Raw genomic sequence first — 23,745 nt, forward strand, 5'->3', positions numbered from 1 at the left:
TATGCTGCTATCAAACCAATGTGCTAGCTACTGTCCATCACAACTATGCCACTATCAAACCAATGCACTAGCTACAGTCCATCCCAACTATGCTACTTTCAAACCAATGCGCTAGCTACTGTCCATTCCAACTATGCTACTATCAAACCAATGCGCTAGCTACTGTCCATCCCAACTATGCCACTATCAAACCATTGCGCTAGCTACTGTCTATCCCAACTATGCCACTGTCAAACCAATGCGCTAGCTACTGTCCATCCCAACTATGCTACTATCAAACCAATGCGCTAGCTACTGTCCATCCCAACTATGCTATCAAACCAATGCGCTAGCTACTGTCCATCCCAACTATGCTACTATCAAACCAATGTGCTAGATACTGTCCATCCCAACTATGCTGCTATCAAACCAATGTGCTAGCTACTGTCCATCCCAACTATGCTGCTATCAAACCAATGTGCTAGCTACTGTCCATCCTAACTATGCCACTATCAAACCAATGTGCTAGCTACTGTCCATCCCAACTATGCTACTATCAAACCAATGCGCTAGCTACTGTCCATCCCAACTATGCTACTATCAAACCAATGCGCTAGCTACTGTCCATCCCAACTATGATGCTATCAAACCAATGCGCTAGCTACTGTCCATCCCAACTATGCTATCAAACCAATGTAATAGCTACTGTCCATCCCAACTATGCCACTGTCAAACCAATTCGCTAGCTACTGTCGATCACAACTATGCTACTGTCAAACCAATGCGCTAGCTACTGTCCATCCCAACTATGCTACTGTCAAACCAATGCGCTAGCTACTGTCCATCCCAACTAGGCTACTATCAAACCAATGCGCTAGCTACTGTCCATCCCAACTATGCTACTATCAAACCAATGCGCTAGCTACTGTCCATCCCAACTATGCTACTATCAAACCAATGCGCTAGCTACTGTCCATCCCAACTATGCTACTATCAAACCAATGCGCTAGCTACTGTCCATCCCAACTATGCTACTATCAAACCAATGTGCTAGCTACTGTCCATCCCAACTATGCTGCTATCAAACCAATGTGCTAGCTACTGTCCATCCCAACTATGCTACTATCAAACCAATGTGCTAGCTACTGTCCATCCCAACTATGCTGCTATCAAACCAATGCGCTAGCTACTGTCCATCCCAACTATTCCACTATCAAACCAATGTGCTAGCTACTGTCCATCCCAACTATGCTATCAAACCAATGCGCTAGCTACTGTCCATCCCAACTATTCCACTATCAAACCAATGCGCTAGCTACTGTCTATCCCAACTATGCCACTATCAAACCAATGCGCTAGCTACTGTCCATCCCAACTATGCTACTGTCAAACCAATGCGCTAGCTACTGTCCATCCCAACTATGCTACTGTCAAACCAATGCGCTAGCTACTGTCCATTGCAACTATGCTACTATCAAACCAATGTGCTAGCTACTGTCCATCCCAACTATGCTATCAAACCAATGCGCTAGCTACTGTCCATCCCAACTATTCCACTATCAAACCAATGCGCTAGCTACTGTCCATCCCAACTATGCTACTATCAAACCAATGCGCTAGCTACAGTCCATCCCAACTATGCTACTATCAAACCAATGCGCTAGCTACTGTCCATGCCAACTATGCTACTATCAAACCAATGCGCTAGCTACTGTCCATCCCAACTATGCTACTATCAAACCAATGTGCTAGCTACTGTCCATCCCAACTATGCTGCTATCAAACCAATGTGCTAGCTACTGTCCATCACAACTATGCCACTATCAAACCAATGCACTAGCTACAGTCCATCCCAACTATGCTACTTTCAAACCAATGCGCTAGCTACTGTCCATTCCAACTATGCTACTATCAAACCAATGCGCTAGCTACTGTCCATCCCAACTATGCCACTATCAAACCATTGCGCTAGCTACTGTCTATCCCAACTATGCCACTGTCAAACCAATGCGCTAGCTACTGTCCATCCCAACTATGCTACTATCAAACCAATGCGCTAGCTACTGTCCATCCCAACTATGCTATCAAACCAATGCGCTAGCTACTGTCCATCCCAACTATGCTACTATCAAACCAATGTGCTAGATACTGTCCATCCCAACTATGCTGCTATCAAACCAATGTGCTAGCTACTGTCCATCCCAACTATGCTGCTATCAAACCAATGTGCTAGCTACTGTCCATCCTAACTATGCCACTATCAAACCAATGTGCTAGCTACTGTCCATCCCAACTATGCTACTATCAAACCAATGCGCTAGCTACTGTCCATCCCAACTATGCTACTATCAAACCAATGCGCTAGCTACTGTCCATCCCAACTATGATGCTATCAAACCAATGCGCTAGCTACTGTCCATCCCAACTATGCTATCAAACCAATGTAATAGCTACTGTCCATCCCAACTATGCCACTGTCAAACCAATTCGCTAGCTACTGTCGATCACAACTATGCTACTGTCAAACCAATGCGCTAGCTACTGTCCATCCCAACTATGCTACTGTCAAACCAATGCGCTAGCTACTGTCCATCCCAACTAGGCTACTATCAAACCAATGCGCTAGCTACTGTCCATCCCAACTATGCTACTATCAAACCAATGCGCTAGCTACTGTCCATCCCAACTATGCTACTATCAAACCAATGCGCTAGCTACTGTCCATCCCAACTATGCTACTATCAAACCAATGCGCTAGCTACTGTCCATCCCAACTATGCTACTATCAAACCAATGTGCTAGCTACTGTCCATCCCAACTATGCTGCTATCAAACCAATGTGCTAGCTACTGTCCATCCCAACTATGCTATCAAACCAATGCGCTAGCTACTGTCCATCCCAACTATTCCACTATCAAACCAATGTGCTAGCTACTGTCCATCCCAACTATGCTATCAAACCAATGCGCTAGCTACTGTCCATCCCAACTATTCCACTATCAAACCAATGCGCTAGCTACTGTCTATCCCAACTATGCCACTATCAAACCAATGCGCTAGCTACTGTCCATCCCAACTATGCTACTCTCAAACCAATGCGCTAGCTACTGTCCATCCCAACTATGCTACTGTCAAACCAATGCGCTAGCTACAGTCCATTGCAACTATGCTACTATCAAACCAATGTGCTAGCTACTGTCCATCCCAACTATGCTATCAAACCAATGCGCTAGCTACTGTCCATCCCAACTATTCCACTATCAAACCAATGCGCTAGCTACTGTCTATCCCAACTATGCCACTATCAAACCAATGCGCTAGCTACTGTCCATCCCAACTATGCTACTATCAAACCAATGCGCTAGCTACTGTCCATGCCAACTATGCTACTATCAAACCAATGCGCTAGCTACTGTCCATCCCAACTATGCTACTATCAAACCAATGTGCTAGCTACTGTCCATCCCAACTATGCTGCTATCAAACCAATGTGCTAGCTACTGTCCATCCCAACTATGCCACTATCAAACCAATGCACTAGCAACAGTCCATCCCAACTATGCTACTTTCAAACCAATGCGCTAGCTACTGTCCATTCCAACTATGCTACTATCAAACCAATGCGCTAGCTACTGTCCATCCCAACTATGCCACTATCAAACCATTGCGCTAGCTACTGTCCATTCCAACTATGCCACTGTCAAACCAATGCGCTAGCTACTGTCCATCCCAACTATGCCACTATCAAACCATTGCGCTAGCTACTGTCTATCCCAACTATGCCACTGTCAAACCAATGCGCTAGCTACTGTCCATCCCAACTATGCTACTATCAAACCAATGCGCTAGCTACTGTCCATCCCAACTATGCTATCAAACCAATGCGCTAGCTACTGTCCATCCCAACTATGCTACTATCAAACCAATGTGCTAGATACTGTCCATCCCAACTATGCTGCTATCAAACCAATGCGCTAGCTACTGTCCATCCCAACTATGCCACTATCAAACCAATGCGCTAGCTACAGTCCATCCCAACTATGCTACTTTCAAACCAATGCGCTAGCTACTGTCCATTCCAACTATGCTACTATCAAACCAATGCGCTAGCTACTGTCCATCCCAACTATGCTACTATCAAACCAATGCGCTAGCTACTGTCCATCCCAACTATGCTACTATCAAACCAATGCGCTAGCTACTGTCCATCCCAACTATGATGCTATCAAACCAATGCGCTAGCTACTGTCCATCCCAACTATGCTATCAAACCAATGTAATAGCTACTGTCCATCCCAACTATGCCACTGTCAAACCAATTCGCTAGCTACTGTCGATCACAACTATGCTACTGTCAAACCAATGCGCTAGCTACTGTCCATCCCAACTATGCTACTGTCAAACCAATGCGCTAGCTACTGTCCATCCCAACTAGGCTACTATCAAACCAATGCGCTAGCTACTGTCCATCCCAACTATGCTACTATCAAACCAATGCGCTAGCTACTGTCCATCCCAACTATGCTACTATCAAACCAATGCGCTAGCTACTGTCCATCCCAACTATGCTACTATCAAACCAATGCGCTAGCTACTGTCCATCCCAACTATGCTACTATCAAACCAATGTGCTAGCTACTGTCCATCCCAACTATGCTGCTATCAAACCAATGTGCTAGCTACTGTCCATCCCAACTATGCTATCAAACCAATGCGCTAGCTACTGTCCATCCCAACTATTCCACTATCAAACCAATGTGCTAGCTACTGTCCATCCCAACTATGCTATCAAACCAATGCGCTAGCTACTGTCCATCCCAACTATTCCACTATCAAACCAATGCGCTAGCTACTGTCTATCCCAACTATGCCACTATCAAACCAATGCGCTAGCTACTGTCCATCCCAACTATGCTACTGTCAAACCAATGCGCTAGCTACTGTCCATCCCAACTATGCTACTGTCAAACCAATGCGCTAGCTACTGTCCATTGCAACTATGCTACTATCAAACCAATGTGCTAGCTACTGTCCATCCCAACTATGCTATCAAACCAATGCGCTAGCTACTGTCCATCCCAACTATTCCACTATCAAACCAATGCGCTAGCTACTGTCTATCCCAACTATGCCACTATCAAACCAATGCGCTAGCTACTGTCCATCCCAACTATGCTACTATCAAACCAATGCGCTAGCTACTGTCCATGCCAACTATGCTACTATCAAACCAATGCGCTAGCTACTGTCCATCCCAACTATGCTACTATCAAACCAATGTGCTAGCTACTGTCCATCCCAACTATGCTGCTATCAAACCAATGTGCTAGCTACTGTCTATCCCAACTATGCCACTATCAAACCAATGCACTAGCAACAGTCCATCCCAACTATGCTACTTTCAAACCAATGCGCTAGCTACTGTCCATTCCAACTATGCTACTATCAAACCAATGCGCTAGCTACTGTCCATCCCAACTATGCCACTATCAAACCATTGCGCTAGCTACTGTCCATTCCAACTATGCCACTGTCAAACCAATGCGCTAGCTACTGTCCATCCCAACTATGCCACTATCAAACCATTGCGCTAGCTACTGTCTATCCCAACTATGCCACTGTCAAACCAATGCGCTAGCTACTGTCCATCCCAACTATGCTACTATCAAACCAATGCGCTAGCTACTGTCCATCCCAACTATGCTATCAAACCAATGCGCTAGCTACTGTCCATCCCAACTATGCTACTATCAAACCAATGTGCTAGATACTGTCCATCCCAACTATGCTGCTATCAAACCAATGCGCTAGCTACTGTCCATCCCAACTATGCCACTATCAAACCAATGCGCTAGCTACAGTCCATCCCAACTATGCTACTTTCAAACCAATGCGCTAGCTACTGTCCATTCCAACTATGCTACTATCAAACCAATGCGCTAGCTACAGTCCATCCCAACTATGCTACTATCAAACCAATGCGCTAGCTACTGTCCATCCCAACTATGCTACTATCAAACCAATGCGCTAGCTACTGTCCATCCCAACTATGCTACTATCAAACCAATGCGCTAGCTACTGTCCATCCCAACTATGATGCTATCAAACCAATGTGCTAGCTACTGTCCATCCCAACTATGCTATCAAACCAATGTAATAGCTACTGTCCATCCCAACTATGCTACTATCAAACCAATGCGCTAGCTACTGTCCATCCAAACTATGCTACTATCAAACCAATGCGCTAGCTACTGTCCATCCAAACTATGCTACTATCAAACCAATGCGCTAGCTACTGTCCATCCCAACTATGCTACTATCAAACCAATGCGCTAGCTACTGTCCATCCCAACTATGCTACTATCAAACCAATGTGCTAGCTACTGTCTATCCCAACTATGCCGCTATCAAACCAATGCGCTAGCTACTGTCCATCCCAACTATGCCACTATCAAACCAATGCGCTAGCTACAGTCCATCCCAACTATGCTACTTTCAAACCAATGCGCTAGCTACTGTCCATTCCAACTATGCTACTATCAAACCAATGCGCTAGCTACAGTCCATCCCAACTATGCTACTATCAAACCAATGCGCTAGCTACTGTCCATCCCAACTATGCCACTATCAAACCAATGCGCTAGCTACTGTCTATCCCAACTATGCCATTGTCAAACCAATGCGCTAGCTACTGTCCATCCCAACTATGCTACTGTCAAACCAATGCGCTAGCTACTGTCCATCCCAACTATGCTACTGTCAAACCAATGCGCTAGCTACTGTCCATTCCAACTATGCTACTATCAAACCAATGTGCTAGCTACTGTCCATCCCAACTATGCTGCTATCAAACCAATGCGCTAGCTACTGTCCATCCTAACTATGCCACTATCAAACCAATGCGCTAGCTACTGTCTATCCCAACTATGCCACTGTCAAATCAATGCGCTAGCTACTGTCCATCCCAACTAGGCTACTATCAAACCAATGCGCTAGCTATTGTCCATCCCAACTATGCTACTATCAAACCAATGCGCTAGCTACTGTCCATCCCAACTATGCTGCTATCAAACCAATGTGCTAGCTACTGTCCATCCCAACTATGCTACTATCAAACCAATGCGCTAGCTACTGTCCATCCATCAAACCAATGTGCTAGCTACTGTCCATCCCAACTATGCTGCTATCAAACCAATGCGCTAGCTACTGTCCATCCCAACTATGCTGCTATCAAACCAATGCGCTAGCTACTGTCCATCCCAACTATGCTACTATCAAACCAATGCGCTAGCTACTGTCCATCCCAACTATGCTACTATCAAACCAATGTGCTAGCTACTGTCCATCCCAACTATGCTGCTATCAAACCAATGCGCTAGCTACTGTCCATCCCAACTATGCCGCTATCAAACCAATGCGCTAGCTACTGTCTATCCCAACTATGCCACTGTCAAATCAATGCGCTAGCTACTGTCCATCCCAACTATGCTACTGTCAAACCAATGCGCTAGCTACTGTCCATCCCAACTATGCTACTGTCAAACCAATGCGCTAGCTACAGTCCATCCCAACTGTGCTACCATCAAACCAATGCGCTAGCTACTGTCCATCCCAACTAGGCTACTATCAAACCAATGCGCTAGCTACTGTCCATCCCAACTAGGCTACTATCAAACCAATGCGCTAGCTACAGTCCATCCCAACTATGCTACTATCAAACCAATGCGCTAGCTACTGTCCATTCCAACTATGCTACTATCAAACCAATGCGCTAGCTACTGTCCATCCCAACTATGCTACTATCAAACCAATGCGCTAGCTACTGTCCATCCCAACTATGCTACTATCAAACCAATGCGCTAGCTACTGTCCATCCCAACTATGCTACTATCAAACCAATGCACTAGCTACTGTCCATCCATCAAACCAATGTGCTAGCTACTGTCCATCCCAACTATGCTACTATCAAACCAATGCGCTAGCTACTGTCCATTCCAACTATGCTACTATCAAACCAATGCGCTAGCTACTGTCCATCCCAACTATGCTACTATCAAACCAATGCGCTAGCTACTGTCCATCCCAACTATGCTACTATCAAACCAATGCGCTAGCTACTGTCCATCCCAACTATGCTACTATCAAACCAATGTGCTAGCTACTGTCCATCCCAACTATGCTGCTATCAAACCAATGTGCTAGCTACTGTCCATCCCAACTATGCCACTATCAAACCAATGCGCTAGCTACTGTCTATCCCAACTATGCCACTGTCAAACCAATGCGCTAGCTACTGTCCATCCCAACTATGCTACTGTCAAACCAATGCGCTAGCTACTGTCCATCCCAACTATGCTACTGTCAAACCAATGCGCTAGCTACAGTCCATCCCAACTGTGCTACTATCAAACCAATGCACTAGCTACTGTCCATCCCAACTAGGCTACTATCAAACCAATGCGCTAGCTACTGTCCATCCCAACTATGCCACTGTCAAACCAATGCGCTAGCTACTGTCCATCCCAACTATGCTACTGTCAAACCAATGCGCTAGCTACTGTCCATCCCAACTATGCTACTGTCAAACCAATGCGCTAGCTACAGTCCATCCCAACTGTGCTACTATCAAACCAATGCACTAGCTACTGTCCATCCCAACTAGGCTACTATCAAACCAATGCGCTAGCTACTGTCCATCCCAACTATGCTACTATCAAACCAATGCGCTAGCTACTGTCCATCCCAACTATGCTACTATCAAACCAATGCGCTAGCTACTGTCCATCCCAACTATGCTACTATCAAACCAATGCGCTAGCTACTGTCCATCCATCAAACCAATGTGCTAGCTACTGTCCATCCCAACTATGCTACTATCAAACCAATGTGCTAGCTACTGTCCATCCCAACTATGCTGCTATCAAACCAATGTGCTAGCTACTGTCCATCCCAACTATGCTGCTATCAACCCAATGCGCTAGCTACTGTCCATCCCAACTATGCTACTATCAAACCAATGCGCTAGCTACTGTCCATCCCAACTATGCTACTATCAAACCAATGTGCTAGCTACTGTCCATCCCAACTATGCTGCTATCAAACCAATGTGCTAGCTACTGTCCATCCCAACTATGCCACTATCAAACCAATGCGCTAGCTACTGTCTATCCCAACTATGCCACTGTCAAACCAATTCGCTAGCTACTGTCCATCACAACTATGCTACTGTCAAACCAATGCGCTAGCTACTGTCCATCCCAACTATGCTACTGTCAAACCAATGCGCTAGCTACTGTCCATCCCAACTAGGCTACTATCAAACCAATGCGCTAGCTACTGTCCATCCCAACTATGCTACTATCAAACCAATGCGCTAGCTACTGTCCATCCCAACTATGCTACTATCAAACCAATGCGCTAGCTACTGTCCATCCCAACTATGCTACTATCAAACCAATGCGCTAGCTACTGTCCATCCCAACTATGCTACTATCAAACCAATGCGCTAGCTACTGTCCATCCCAACTATGCTACTATCATACCAATGCGCTAGCTACTGTCCATCCCAACTATGCTACTATCAAACCAATGTGCTAGCTACTGTCCATCCCAACTATGCTGCTATCAAACCAATGTGCTAGCTACTGTCCATCCCAACTATGCTATCAAACCAATGCGCTAGCTACTGTCCATCCCAACTATTCCACTATCAAACCAATGCGCTAGCTACTGTCTATCCCAACTATGCCACTATCAAACCAATGCGCTAGCTACTGTCCATCCCAACTATGCTACTGTCAAACCAATGCGCTAGCTACTGTCCATCCCAACTATGCTACTGTCAAACCAATGCGCTAGCTACTGTCCATTGCAACTATGCTACTATCAAACCAATGTGCTAGCTACTGTCCATCCCAACTATGCTATCAAACCAATGCGCTAGCTACTGTCCATCCCAACTATTCCACTATCAAACCAATGCGCTAGCTACTGTCTATCCCAACTATGCCACTATCAAACCAATGCGCTAGCTACTGTCCATCCCAACTATGCTACTATCAAACCAATGCGCTAGCTACTGTCCATCCCAACTATGCTACTATCAAACCAATGCGCTAGCTACTGTCCATCCCAACTATGCTACTATCAAACCAATGCGCTAGCTACTGTCCATCCCAACTATGCTACTATCAAACCAATGCGCTAGCTACTGTCCATCCCAACTATGCTACTATCAAACCAATGCGCTAGCTACTGTCCATCCAAACTATGCTACTATCAAACCAATGCGCTAGCTACTGTCCATCCCAACTATGCTACTATCAAACCAATGCGCTAGCTACTGTCCATCCCAACTATGCTACTATCAAACCAATGCGCTAGCTACTGTCCATCCCAACTATGCTACTATCAAACCAATGCGCTAGCTACTGTCCATCCCAACTATGCTACTATCAAACCAATGCGCTAGCTACAGTCCATCCCAACTATGCTACTATCAAACCAATGCGCTAGCTACTGTCCATGCCAACTATGCTACTATCAAACCAATGCGCTAGCTACTGTCCATCCCAACTATGCTACTATCAAACCAATGTGCTAGCTACTGTCCATCCCAACTATGCTGCTATCAAACCAATGTGCTAGCTACTGTCCATCCCAACTATGCCACTATCAAACCAATGCACTAGCTACAGTCCATCCCAACTATGCTACTTTCAAACCAATGCGCTAGCTACTGTCCATTCCAACTATGCTACTATCAAACCAATGCGCTAGCTACTGTCCATCCCAACTATGCTACTATCAAACCAATGTGCTAGCTACTGTCCATCCCAACTATGCTGCTATCAAACCAATGTGCTAGCTACTGTCCATCCCAACTATGCTATCAAACCAATGTAATATCTACTGTCCATCCCAACTATGCTACTATCAAACCAATGCGCTAGCTACTGTCCATCCCAACTATGCTACTATCAAACCAATGCGCTAGCTACTGTCCATCCCAACTATGATGCTATCAAACCAATGTGCTAGCTACTGTCCATCCCAACTATGCTATCAAACCAATGTAATAGCTACTGTCCATCCCAACTATGCTACTATCAAACCAATGCGCTAGCTACTGTCCATCCCAACTATGCTACTATCAAACCAATGCGCTAGCTACTGTCCATCCCAACTATGCTACTATCAAACCAATGCGCTAGCTACAGTCCATCCCAACTATGCTACTATCAAACCAATGCGCTAGCTACTGTCCATGCCAACTATGCTACTATAAAACCAATGCGCTAGCTACTGTCCATCCCAACTATGCTACTATCAAACCAATGTGCTAGCTACTGTCCATCCCAACTATGCTGCTATCAAACCAATGTGCTAGCTACTGTCCATCACAACTATGCCACTATCAAACCAATGCACTAGCTACAGTCCATCCCAACTATGCTACTTTCAAACCAATGCGCTAGCTACTGTCCATTCCAACTATGCTACTATCAAACCAATGCGCTAGCTACTGTCCATCCCAACTATGCCACTATCAAACCATTGCGCTAGCTACTGTCTATCCCAACTATGCCACTGTCAAACCAATGCGCTAGCTACTGTCCATCCCAACTATGCTACTATCAAACCAATGCGCTAGCTACTGTCCATCCCAACTATGCTATCAAACCAATGCGCTAGCTACTGTCCATCCCAACTATGCTACTATCAAACCAATGTGCTAGATACTGTCCATCCCAACTATCCCAACTATGCTGCTATCAAACCAATGTGCTAGCTACTGTCCATCCTAACTATGCCACTATCAAACCAATGTGCTAGCTACTGTCCATCCCAACTATGCTACTATCAAACCAATGCGCTAGCTACTGTCCATCCCAACTATGCTACTATCAAACCAATGCGCTAGCTACTGTCCATCCCAACTATGATGCTATCAAACCAATGCGCTAGCTACTGTCCATCCCAACTATGCTATCAAACCAATGTAATAGCTACTGTCCATCCCAACTATGCCACTGTCAAACCAATGCGCTAGCTACTGTCCATCCCAACTATGCTACTATCAAACCAATGCGCTAGCTACTGTCCATCCCAACTATGCTACTATCAAACCAATGTGCTAGCTACTGTCCATCCCAACTATGCTGCTATCAAACCAATGTGCTAGCTACTGTCCATCCCAACTATGCCACTATCAAACCAATGCGCTAGCTACTGTCTATCCCAACTATGCCACTGTCAAACCAATGCGCTAGCTACTGTCCATCCCAACTATGCTACTGTCAAACCAATGCGCTAGCTACTGTCCATCCCAACTATGCTACTGTCAAACCAATGCGCTAGCTACAGTCCATCCCAACTGTGCTACTATCAAACCAATGCACTAGCTACTGTCCATCCCAACTAGGCTACTATCAAACCAATGCGCTAGCTACTGTCCATCCCAACTATGCCACTGTCAAACCAATGCGCTAGCTACTGTCCATCCCAACTATGCTACTGTCAAACCAATGCGCTAGCTACTGTCCATCCCAACTATGCTACTGTCAAACCAATGCGCTAGCTACAGTCCATCCCAACTGTGCTACTATCAAACCAATGCACTAGCTACTGTCCATCCCAACTAGGCTACTATCAAACCAATGCGCTAGCTACTGTCCATCCCAACTATGCTACTATCAAACCAATGCGCTAGCTACTGTCCATCCCAACTATGCTACTATCAAACCAATGCGCTAGCTACTGTCCATCCCAACTATGCTACTATCAAACCAATGCGCTAGCTACTGTCCATCCATCAAACCAATGTGCTAGCTACTGTCCATCCCAACTATGCTACTATCAAACCAATGTGCTAGCTACTGTCCATCCCAACTATGCTGCTATCAAACCAATGTGCTAGCTACTGTCCATCCCAACTATGCTGCTATCAACCCAATGCGCTAGCTACTGTCCATCCCAACTATGCTACTATCAAACCAATGCGCTAGCTACTGTCCATCCCAACTATGCTACTATCAAACCAATGTGCTAGCTACTGTCCATCCCAACTATGCTGCTATCAAACCAATGTGCTAGCTACTGTCCATCCCAACTATGCCACTATCAAACCAATGCGCTAGCTACTGTCTATCCCAACTATGCCACTGTCAAACCAATTCGCTAGCTACTGTCCATCACAACTATGCTACTGTCAAACCAATGCGCTAGCTACTGTCCATCCCAACTATGCTACTGTCAAACCAATGCGCTAGCTACTGTCCATCCCAACTAGGCTACTATCAAACCAATGCGCTAGCTACTGTCCATCCCAACTATGCTACTATCAAACCAATGCGCTAGCTACTGTCCATCCCAACTATGCTACTATCAAACCAATGCGCTAGCTACTGTCCATCCCAACTATGCTACTATCAAACCAATGCGCTAGCTACTGTCCATCCCAACTATGCTACTATCAAACCAATGCGCTAGCTACTGTCCATCCCAACTATGCTACTATCATACCAATGCGCTAGCTACTGTCCATCCCAACTATGCTACTATCAAACCAATGTGCTAGCTACTGTCCATCCCAACTATGCTGCTATCAAACCAATGTGCTAGCTACTGTCCATCCCAACTATGCTATCAAACCAATGCGCTAGCTACTGTCCATCCCAACTATTCCACTATCAAACCAATGCGCTAGCTACTGTCTATCCCAACTATGCCACTATCAAACCAATGCGCTAGCTACTGTCCATCCCAACTATGCTACTGTCAAACCAATGCGCTAGCTACTGTCCATCCCAACTATGCTACTGTCAAACCAATGCGCTAGCTACTGTCCATTGCAACTATGCTACTATCAAACCAATGTGCTAGCTACTGTCCATCCCAACTATGCTATCAAACCAATGCGCTAGCTACTGTCCATCCCAACTATTCCACTATCAAACCAATGCGCTAGCTACTGTCTATCCCAACTATGCCACTATCAAACCAATGCGCTAGCTACTGTCCATCCCAACTATGCTACTATCAAACCAATGCGCTAGCTACTGTCCATCCCAACTATGCTACTATCAAACCAATGCGCTAGCTACTGTCCATCCCAACTATGCTACTATCAAACCAATGCGCTAGCTACTGTCCATCCCAACTATGCTACTATCAAACCAATGCGCTAGCTACTGTCCATCCCAACTATGCTACTATCAAACCAATGCGCTAGCTACTGTCCATCCAAACTATGCTACTATCAAACCAATGCGCTAGCTACTGTCCATCCCAACTATGCTACTATCAAACCAATGCGCTAGCTACTGTCCATCCCAACTATGCTACTATCAAACCAATGTGCTAGCTACTGTCCATCCCAACTATGCTGCTATCAAACCAATGTGCTAGCTACTGTCCATCCCAACTATGCCACTATCAAACCAATGCGCTAGCTACTGTCTATCCCAACTATGCCACTGTCAAACCAATGCGCTAGCTACTGTCCATCCCAACTATGCTACTGTCAAACCAATGCGCTAGCTACTGTCCATCCCAACTATGCTACTGTCAAACCAATGCGCTAGCTACAGTCCATCCCAACTGTGCTACTATCAAACCAATGCACTAGCTACTGTCCATCCCAACTAGGCTACTATCAAACCAATGCGCTAGCTACTGTCCATCCCAACTATGCCACTGTCAAACCAATGCGCTAGCTACTGTCCATCCCAACTATGCTACTGTCAAACCAATGCGCTAGCTACTGTCCATCCCAACTATGCTACTGTCAAACCAATGCGCTAGCTACAGTCCATCCCAACTGTGCTACTATCAAACCAATGCACTAGCTACTGTCCATCCCAACTAGGCTACTATCAAACCAATGCGCTAGCTACTGTCCATCCCAACTATGCTACTATCAAACCAATGCGCTAGCTACTGTCCATCCCAACTATGCTACTATCAAACCAATGCGCTAGCTACTGTCCATCCCAACTATGCTACTATCAAACCAATGCGCTAGCTACTGTCCATCCATCAAACCAATGTGCTAGCTACTGTCCATCCCAACTATGCTACTATCAAACCAATGTGCTAGCTACTGTCCATCCCAACTATGCTGCTATCAAACCAATGTGCTAGCTACTGTCCATCCCAACTATGCTACTGTCAAACCAATGCGCTAGCTACAGTCCATCCCAACTGTGCTACTATCAAACCAATGCGCTAGCTACTGTCCATCCCAACTATGCTACTATCAAACCAATGCGCTAGCTACTGTCCATCCCAACTATGCTACTATCAAACCAATGCGCTAGCTACTGTCCATCCCAACTATGCTACTATCAAACCAATGCGCTAGCTACTGTCCATCCCAACTATGCTACTATCAAACCAATGCGCTAGCTACTGTCCATCCCAACTATTCCACTATCAAACCAATGCGCTAGCTACTGTCTATCCCAACTATGCCACTATCAAACCAATGCGCTAGCTACTGTCCATCCCAACTATGCTACTATCAAACCAATGCGCTAGCTACTGTCCATCCCAACTATGCTACTATCAAACCAATGCGCTAGCTACTGTCCATCCCAACTATGCTACTATCAAACCAATGCGCTAGCTACTGTCCATCCCAACTATGCTACTATCAAACCAATGCGCTAGCTACTGTCCATCCCAACTATGCTACTATCAAACCAATGCGCTAGCTACTGTCCATCCAAACTATGCTACTATCAAACCAATGCGCTAGCTACTGTCCATCCCAACTATGCTACTATCAAACCAATGCGCTAGCTACTGTCCATCCCAACTATGCTACTATCAAACCAATGTGCTAGCTACTGTCCATCCCAACTATGCTGCTATCAAACCAATGTGCTAGCTACTGTCCATCCCAACTATGCCACTATCAAACCAATGCGCTAGCTACTGTCTATCCCAACTATGCCACTGTCAAACCAATGCGCTAGCTACTGTCCATCCCAACTATGCTACTGTCAAACCAATGCGCTAGCTACTGTCCATCCCAACTATGCTACTGTCAAACCAATGCGCTAGCTACAGTCCATCCCAACTGTGCTACTATCAAACCAATGCACTAGCTACTGTCCATCCCAACTAGGCTACTATCAAACCAATGCGCTAGCTACTGTCCATCCCAACTATGCCACTGTCAAACCAATGCGCTAGCTACTGTCCATCCCAACTATGCTACTGTCAAACCAATGCGCTAGCTACTGTCCATCCCAACTATGCTACTGTCAAACCAATGCGCTAGCTACAGTCCATCCCAACTGTGCTACTATCAAACCAATGCACTAGCTACTGTCCATCCCAACTAGGCTACTATCAAACCAATGCGCTAGCTACTGTCCATCCCAACTATGCTACTATCAAACCAATGCGCTAGCTACTGTCCATCCCAACTATGCTACTATCAAACCAATGCGCTAGCTACTGTCCATCCCAACTATGCTACTATCAAACCAATGCGCTAGCTACTGTCCATCCATCAAACCAATGTGCTAGCTACTGTCCATCCCAACTATGCTACTATCAAACCAATGTGCTAGCTACTGTCCATCCCAACTATGCTGCTATCAAACCAATGTGCTAGCTACTGTCCATCCCAACTATGCTACTGTCAAACCAATGCGCTAGCTACAGTCCATCCCAACTGTGCTACTATCAAACCAATGCACTAGCTACTGTCCATCCCAACTAGGCTACTATCAAACCAATGCGCTAGCTACTGTCCATCCCAACTATGCCACTATCAAACCAATGCGCTAGCTACTGTCTATCCCAACTATGCCACTGTCAAACCAATTCGCTAGCTACTGTCCATCACAACTATGCTACTGTCAAACCAATGCGCTAGCTACTGTCCATCCCAACTATGCTACTGTCAAACCAATGCGCTAGCTACTGTCCATCCCAACTAGGCTACTATCAAACCAATGCGCTAGCTACTGTCCATCCCAACTATGCTACTATCAAACCAATGCGCTAGCTACTGTCCATCCCAACTATGCTACTATCAAACCAATGCGCTAGCTACTGTCCATCCCAACTATGCTACTATCAAACCAATGCGCTAGCTACTGTCCATCCCAACTATGCTACTATCAAACCAATGCGCCAGCTACTGTCCATCCCAACTATGCTACTATCATACCAATGCGCTAGCTACTGTCCATCCCAACTATGCTACTATCAAACCAATGTGCTAGCTACTGTCCATCCCAACTATGCTGCTATCAAACCAATGTGCTAGCTACTGTCCATCCCAACTATGCTATCAAACCAATGCGCTAGCTACTGTCCATCCCAACTATTCCACTATCAAACCAATGCGCTAGCTACTGTCTATCCCAACTATGCCACTATCAAACCAATGCGCAAGCTACTGTCCATCCCAACTATGCTACTGTCAAACCAATGCGCTAGCTACTGTCCATCCCAACTATGCTACTGTCAAACCAATGCGCTAGCTACTGTCCATTGCAACTATGCTACTATCAAACCAATGTGCTAGCTACTGTCCATCCCAACTATGCTATCAAACCAATGCGCTAGCTACTGTCCATCCCAACTATTCCACTATCAAACCAATGCGCTAGCTACTGTCTATCCCAACTATGCCACTATCAAACCAATGCGCTAGCTACTGTCCATCCCAACTATGCTACTATCAAACCAATGCGCTAGCTACTGTCCATCCCAACTATGCTACTATCAAACCAATGCGCTAGCTACTGTCCATCCCAACTATGCTACTATCAAACCAATGCGCTAGCTACTGTCCATCCCAACTATGCTACTATCAAACCAATGCGCTAGCTACTGTCCATCCCAACTATGCTACTATCAAACCAATGCGCTAGCTACTGTCCATCCAAATTATGCTACTATCAAACCAATGCGCTAGCTACTGTCCATCCCAACTATGCTACTATCAAACCAATGCGCTAGCTACAGTCCATCCCAACTATGCTACTATCAAACCAATGCGCTAGCTACTGTCCATGCCAACTATGCTACTATCAAACCAATGCGCTAGCTACTGTCCATCCCAACTATGCTACTATCAAACCAATGTGCTAGCTACTGTCCATCCCAACTATGCTGCTATCAAACCAATGTGCTAGCTACTGTCCATCCCAACTATGCCACTATCAAACCAATGCACTAGCTACAGTCCATCCCAACTATGCTACTTTCAAACCAATGCGCTAGCTACTGTCCATTCCAACTATGCTACTATCAAACCAATGCGCTAGCTACTGTCCATCCCAACTATGCTACTATCAAACCAATGTGCTAGCTACTGTCCATCCCAACTATGCTGCTATCAAACCAATGTGCTAGCTACTGTCCATCCCAACTATGCTATCAAACCAATGTAATATCTACTGTCCATCCCAACTATGCTACTATCAAACCAATGCGCTAGCTACTGTCCATCCCAACTATGCTACTATCAAACCAATGCGCTAGCTACTGTCCATCCCAACTATGATGCTATCAAACCAATGTGCTAGCTACTGTCCATCCCAACTATGCTACTATCAAACCAATGCGCTAGCTACTGTCCATGCCAACTATGCTACTATCAAACCAATGCGCTAGCTACAGTCCATCCCAACTATGCTACTATCAAACCAATGCGCTAGCTACTGTCCATGCCAACTATGCTACTATCAAACCAATGCGCTAGCTACTGTCCATCCCAACTATGCTACTATCAAACCAATGTGCTAGCTACTGTCCATCCCAACTATGCTGCTATCAAACCAATGTGCTAGCTACTGTCCATCACAACTATGCCACTATCAAACCAATGCACTAGCTACAGTCCATCCCAACTATGCTACTTTCAAACCAATGCGCTAGCTACTGTCCATTCCAACTATGCTACTATCAAACCAATGCGCTAGCTACTGTCCATCCCAACTATGCCACTATCAAACCATTGCGCTAGCTACTGTCTATCCCAACTATGCCACTGTCAAACCAATGCGCTAGCTACTGTCCATCCCAACTATGCTACTATCAAACCAATGCGCTAGCTACTGTCCATCCCAACTATGCTATCAAACCAATGCGCTAGCTACTGTCCATCCCAACTATGCTACTATCAAACCAATGTGCTAGATACTGTCCATCCCAACTATCCCAACTATGCTGCTATCAAACCAATGTGCTAGCTACTGTCCATCCTAACTATGCCACTATCAAACCAATGTGCTAGCTACTGTCCATCCCAACTATGCTACTATCAAACCAATGCGCTAGCTACTGTCCATCCCAACTATGCTACTATCAAACCAATGCGCTAGCTACTGTCCATCCCAACTATGATGCTATCAAACCAATGCGCTAGCTACTGTCCATCCCAACTATGCTATCAAACCAATGTAATAGCTACTGTCCATCCCAACTATGCCACTGTCAAACCAATTCGCTAGCTACTGTCGATCACAACTATGCTACTGTCAAACCAATGCGCTAGCTACTGTCCATCCCAACTATGCTACTGTCAAACCAATGCGCTAGCTACTGTCCATCCCAACTAGGCTACTATCAAACCAATGCGCTAGCTACTGTCCATCCCAACTATGCTACTATCAAACCAATGCGCTAGCTACTGTCCATCCCAACTATGCTACTATCAAACCAATGCGCTAGCTACTGTCCATCCCAACTATGCTACTATCAAACCAATGCGCTAGCTACTGTCCATCCCAACTATGCTACTATCAAACCAATGCGCTAGCTACTGTCCATCCAAACTATGCTACTATCATACCAATGCGCTAGCTACTGTCCATCCCAACTATGCTACTATCAAACCAATGTGCTAGCTACTGTCCATCCCAACTATGCTGCTATCAAACCAATGTGCTAGCTACTGTCCATCCCAACTATGCTATCAAACCAATGCGCTAGCTACTGTCCATCCCAACTATTCCACTATCAAACCAATGCGCTAGCTACTGTCTATCCCAACTATGCCACTATCAAACCAATGCGCTAGCTACTGTCCATCCCAACTATGCTACTGTCAAACCAATGCGCTAGCTACTGTCCATCCCAACTATGCTACTGTCAAACCAATGCGCTAGCTACTGTCCATTGCAACTATGCTACTATCAAACCAATGTGCTAGCTACTGTCCATCCCAACTATGCTATCAAACCAATGCGCTAGCTACTGTCCATCCCAACTATTCCACTATCAAACCAATGCGCTAGCTACTGTCTATCCCAACTATGCCACTATCAAACCAATGCGCTAGCTACTGTCCATCCCAACTATGCTACTATCAAACCAATGCGCTAGCTACAGTCCATCCCAACTATGCTACTATCAAACCAATGCGCTAGCTACTGTCCATGCCAACTATGCTACTATCAAACCAATGCGCTAGCTACTGTCCATCCCAACTATGCTACTATCAAACCAATGTGCTAGCTACTGTCCATCCCAACTATGCTGCTATCAAACCAATGTGCTAGCTACTGTCCATCCCAACTATGCCACTATCAAACCAATGCACTAGCTACAGTCCATCCCAACTATGCTACTTTCAAACCAATGCGCTAGCTACTGTCCATTCCAACTATGCTACTATCAAACCAATGCGCTAGCTACTGTCCATCCCAACTATGCCACTAGCAAACCATTGCGCTAGCTACTGTCTATCCCAACTATGCCACTGTCAAACCAATGCGCTAGCTACTGTCCATCCCAACTATGCTACTATCAAACCAATGCGCTAGCTACTGTCCATCCCAACTATGCTATCAAACCAATGCGCTAGCTACTGTCCATCCCAACTATGCTACTATCAAACCAATGTGCTAGATACTGTCCATCCCAACTATGCTGCTATCAAACCAATGCGCTAGCTACTGTCCATCCCAACTATGCCACTATCAAACCAATGCGCTAGCTACAGTCCATCCCAACTATGCTACTTTCAAACCAATGCGCTAGCTACTGTCCATTCCAACTATGCTACTATCAAACCAATGCGCTAGCTACTGTCCATCCCAACTATGCTACTATCAAACCAATGCGCTAGCTACTGTCCATCCCAACTATGCTACTATCAAACCAATGCGCTAGCTACTGTCCATCCCAACTATGCTACTATCAAACCAATGCGCTAGCTACTGTCCATCCCAACTATGATGCTATCAAACCAATGTGCTAGCTACTGTCCATCCCAACTATGCTATCAAACCAATGTAATAGCTACTGTCCATCCCAACTATGCTACTATCAAACCAATGCGCTAGCTACTGTCCATCCAAACTATGCTACTATCAAACCAATGCGCTAGCTACTGTCCATCCAAACTATGCTACTATCAAACCAATGCGCTAGCTACTGTCCATCCCAACTATGCTACTATCAAACCAATGCGCTAGCTACTGTCCATCCCAACTATGCTACTATCAAACCAATGTGCTAGCTACTGTCCATCCCAACTATGCCGCTATCAAACCAATGCGCTAGCTACTGTCCATCCCAACTATGCCACTATCAAACCAATGCGCTAGCTACAGTCCATCCCAACTATGCTACTTTCAAACCAATGCGCTAGCTACTGTCCATTCCAACTATGCTACTATCAAACCAATGCGCTAGCTACAGTCCATCCCAACTATGCTACTATCAAACCAATGCGCTAGCTACTGTCCATCCCAACTATGCCACTATCAAACCAATGCGCTAGCTACTGTCTATCCCAACTATGCCATTGTCAAACCAATGCGCTAGCTACTGTCCATCCCAACTATGCTACTGTCAAACCAATGCGCTAGCTACTGTCCATCCCAACTATGCTACTGTCAAACCAATGCGCTAGCTACTGTCCATTCCAACTATGCTACTATCAAACCAATGTGCTAGCTACTGTCCATCCCAACTATGCTGCTATCAAACCAATGCGCTAGCTACTGTCCATCCTAACTATGCCACTATCAAACCAATGCGCTAGCTACTGTCTATCCCAACTATGCCACTGTCAAATCAATGCGCTAGCTACTGTCCATCCCAACTAGGCTACTATCAAACCAATGCGCTAGCTAATGTCCATCCCAACTATGCTACTATCAAACCAATGCGCTAGCTACTGTCCATCCCAACTATGCTGCTATCAAACCAATGTGCTAGCTACTGTCCATCCCAACTATGCTACTATCAAACCAATGCGCTAGCTACTGTCCATCCATCAAACCAATGTGCTAGCTACTGTCCATCCCAACTATGCTGCTATCAAACCAATGCGCTAGCTACTGTCCATCCCAACTATGCTGCTATCAAACCAATGCGCTAGCTACTGTCCATCCCAACTATGCTACTATCAAACCAATGCGCTAGCTACTGTCCATCCCAACTATGCTACTATCAAACCAATGTGCTAGCTACTGTCCATCCCAACTATGCTGCTATCAAACCAATGCGCTAGCTACTGTCCATCCCAACTATGCCGCTATCAAACCAATGCGCTAGCTACTGTCTATCCCAACTATGCCACTGTCAAATCAATGCGCTAGCTACTGTCCATCCCAACTATGCTACTGTCAAACCAATGCGCTAGCTACTGTCCATCCCAACTATGCTACTGTCAAACCAATGCGCTAGCTACAGTCCATCCCAACTGTGCTACTATCAAACCAATGCGCTAGCTACTGTCCATCCCAACTAGGCTACTATCAAACCAATGCGCTAGCTACTGTCCATCCCAACTAGGCTACTATCAAACCAATGCGCTAGCTACTGTCCATCCCAACTATGCTACTATCAAACCAATGCGCTAGCTACTGTCCATCCCAACTATGCTACTATCAAACCAATGCGCTAGCTACTGTCCATCCCAACTATGCTACTATCAAACCAATGTGCTAGCTACTGTCCATCCCAACTATGCTGCTATCAAACCAATGTGCTAGCTACTGCCCATCACAACTATGCTGCTATCAAACCAATGTGCTAGCTACTGTCCATCCCAACTATGCTATCAAACCAATGCGCTAGCTATTGTCCCTCCCAACTATGCCACTATCAAACCAATGCGCTAGCTACTGTCTATCCCAACTATGACACTATCAAACCAATGCGCTAGCTACTGTCCATCCCAACTATGCTACTGTCAAACCAATGCGCTAGCTACTGTCCATCCCAACTATGCTACTGTCAAACCAATGCGCTAGCTACTGTCCATTGCAACTATGCTACTATCAAACCAATGCGCTAGCTACAGTCCATCCCAACTATGCTACTATCAAACCAATGCGCTAGCTACTGTCCATTCCAACTATGCTACTATCAAACCAATGCGCTAGCTACTGTCCATCCCAACTATGCTACTATCAAACCAATGCGCTAGCTACTGTCCATCCCAACTATGCTACTATCAAACCAATGCGCTAGCTACTGTCCATCCCAACTATGCTACTATCAAACCAATGCGCTAGCTACTGTCCATCCATCAAACCAATGTGCTAGCTACTGTCCATCCCAACTATGCTACTATCAAACCAATGCGCTAGCTACTGTCCATTCCAACTATGCTACTATCAAACCAATGCGCTAGCTACTGTCCATCCCAACTATGCTACTATCAAACCAATGCGCTAGCTACTGTCCATCCCAACTATGCTACTATCAAACCAATGCGCTAGCTACTGTCCATCCCAACTATGCTACTATCAAACCAATGCGCTAGCTACTGTCCATCCC

This window comes from Borostomias antarcticus (genome assembly GCF_949987555.1).
Source record: "Borostomias antarcticus genome assembly, chromosome: 36".
Classification (NCBI taxonomy): Eukaryota; Metazoa; Chordata; class Actinopteri; order Stomiiformes; family Stomiidae; genus Borostomias; species Borostomias antarcticus.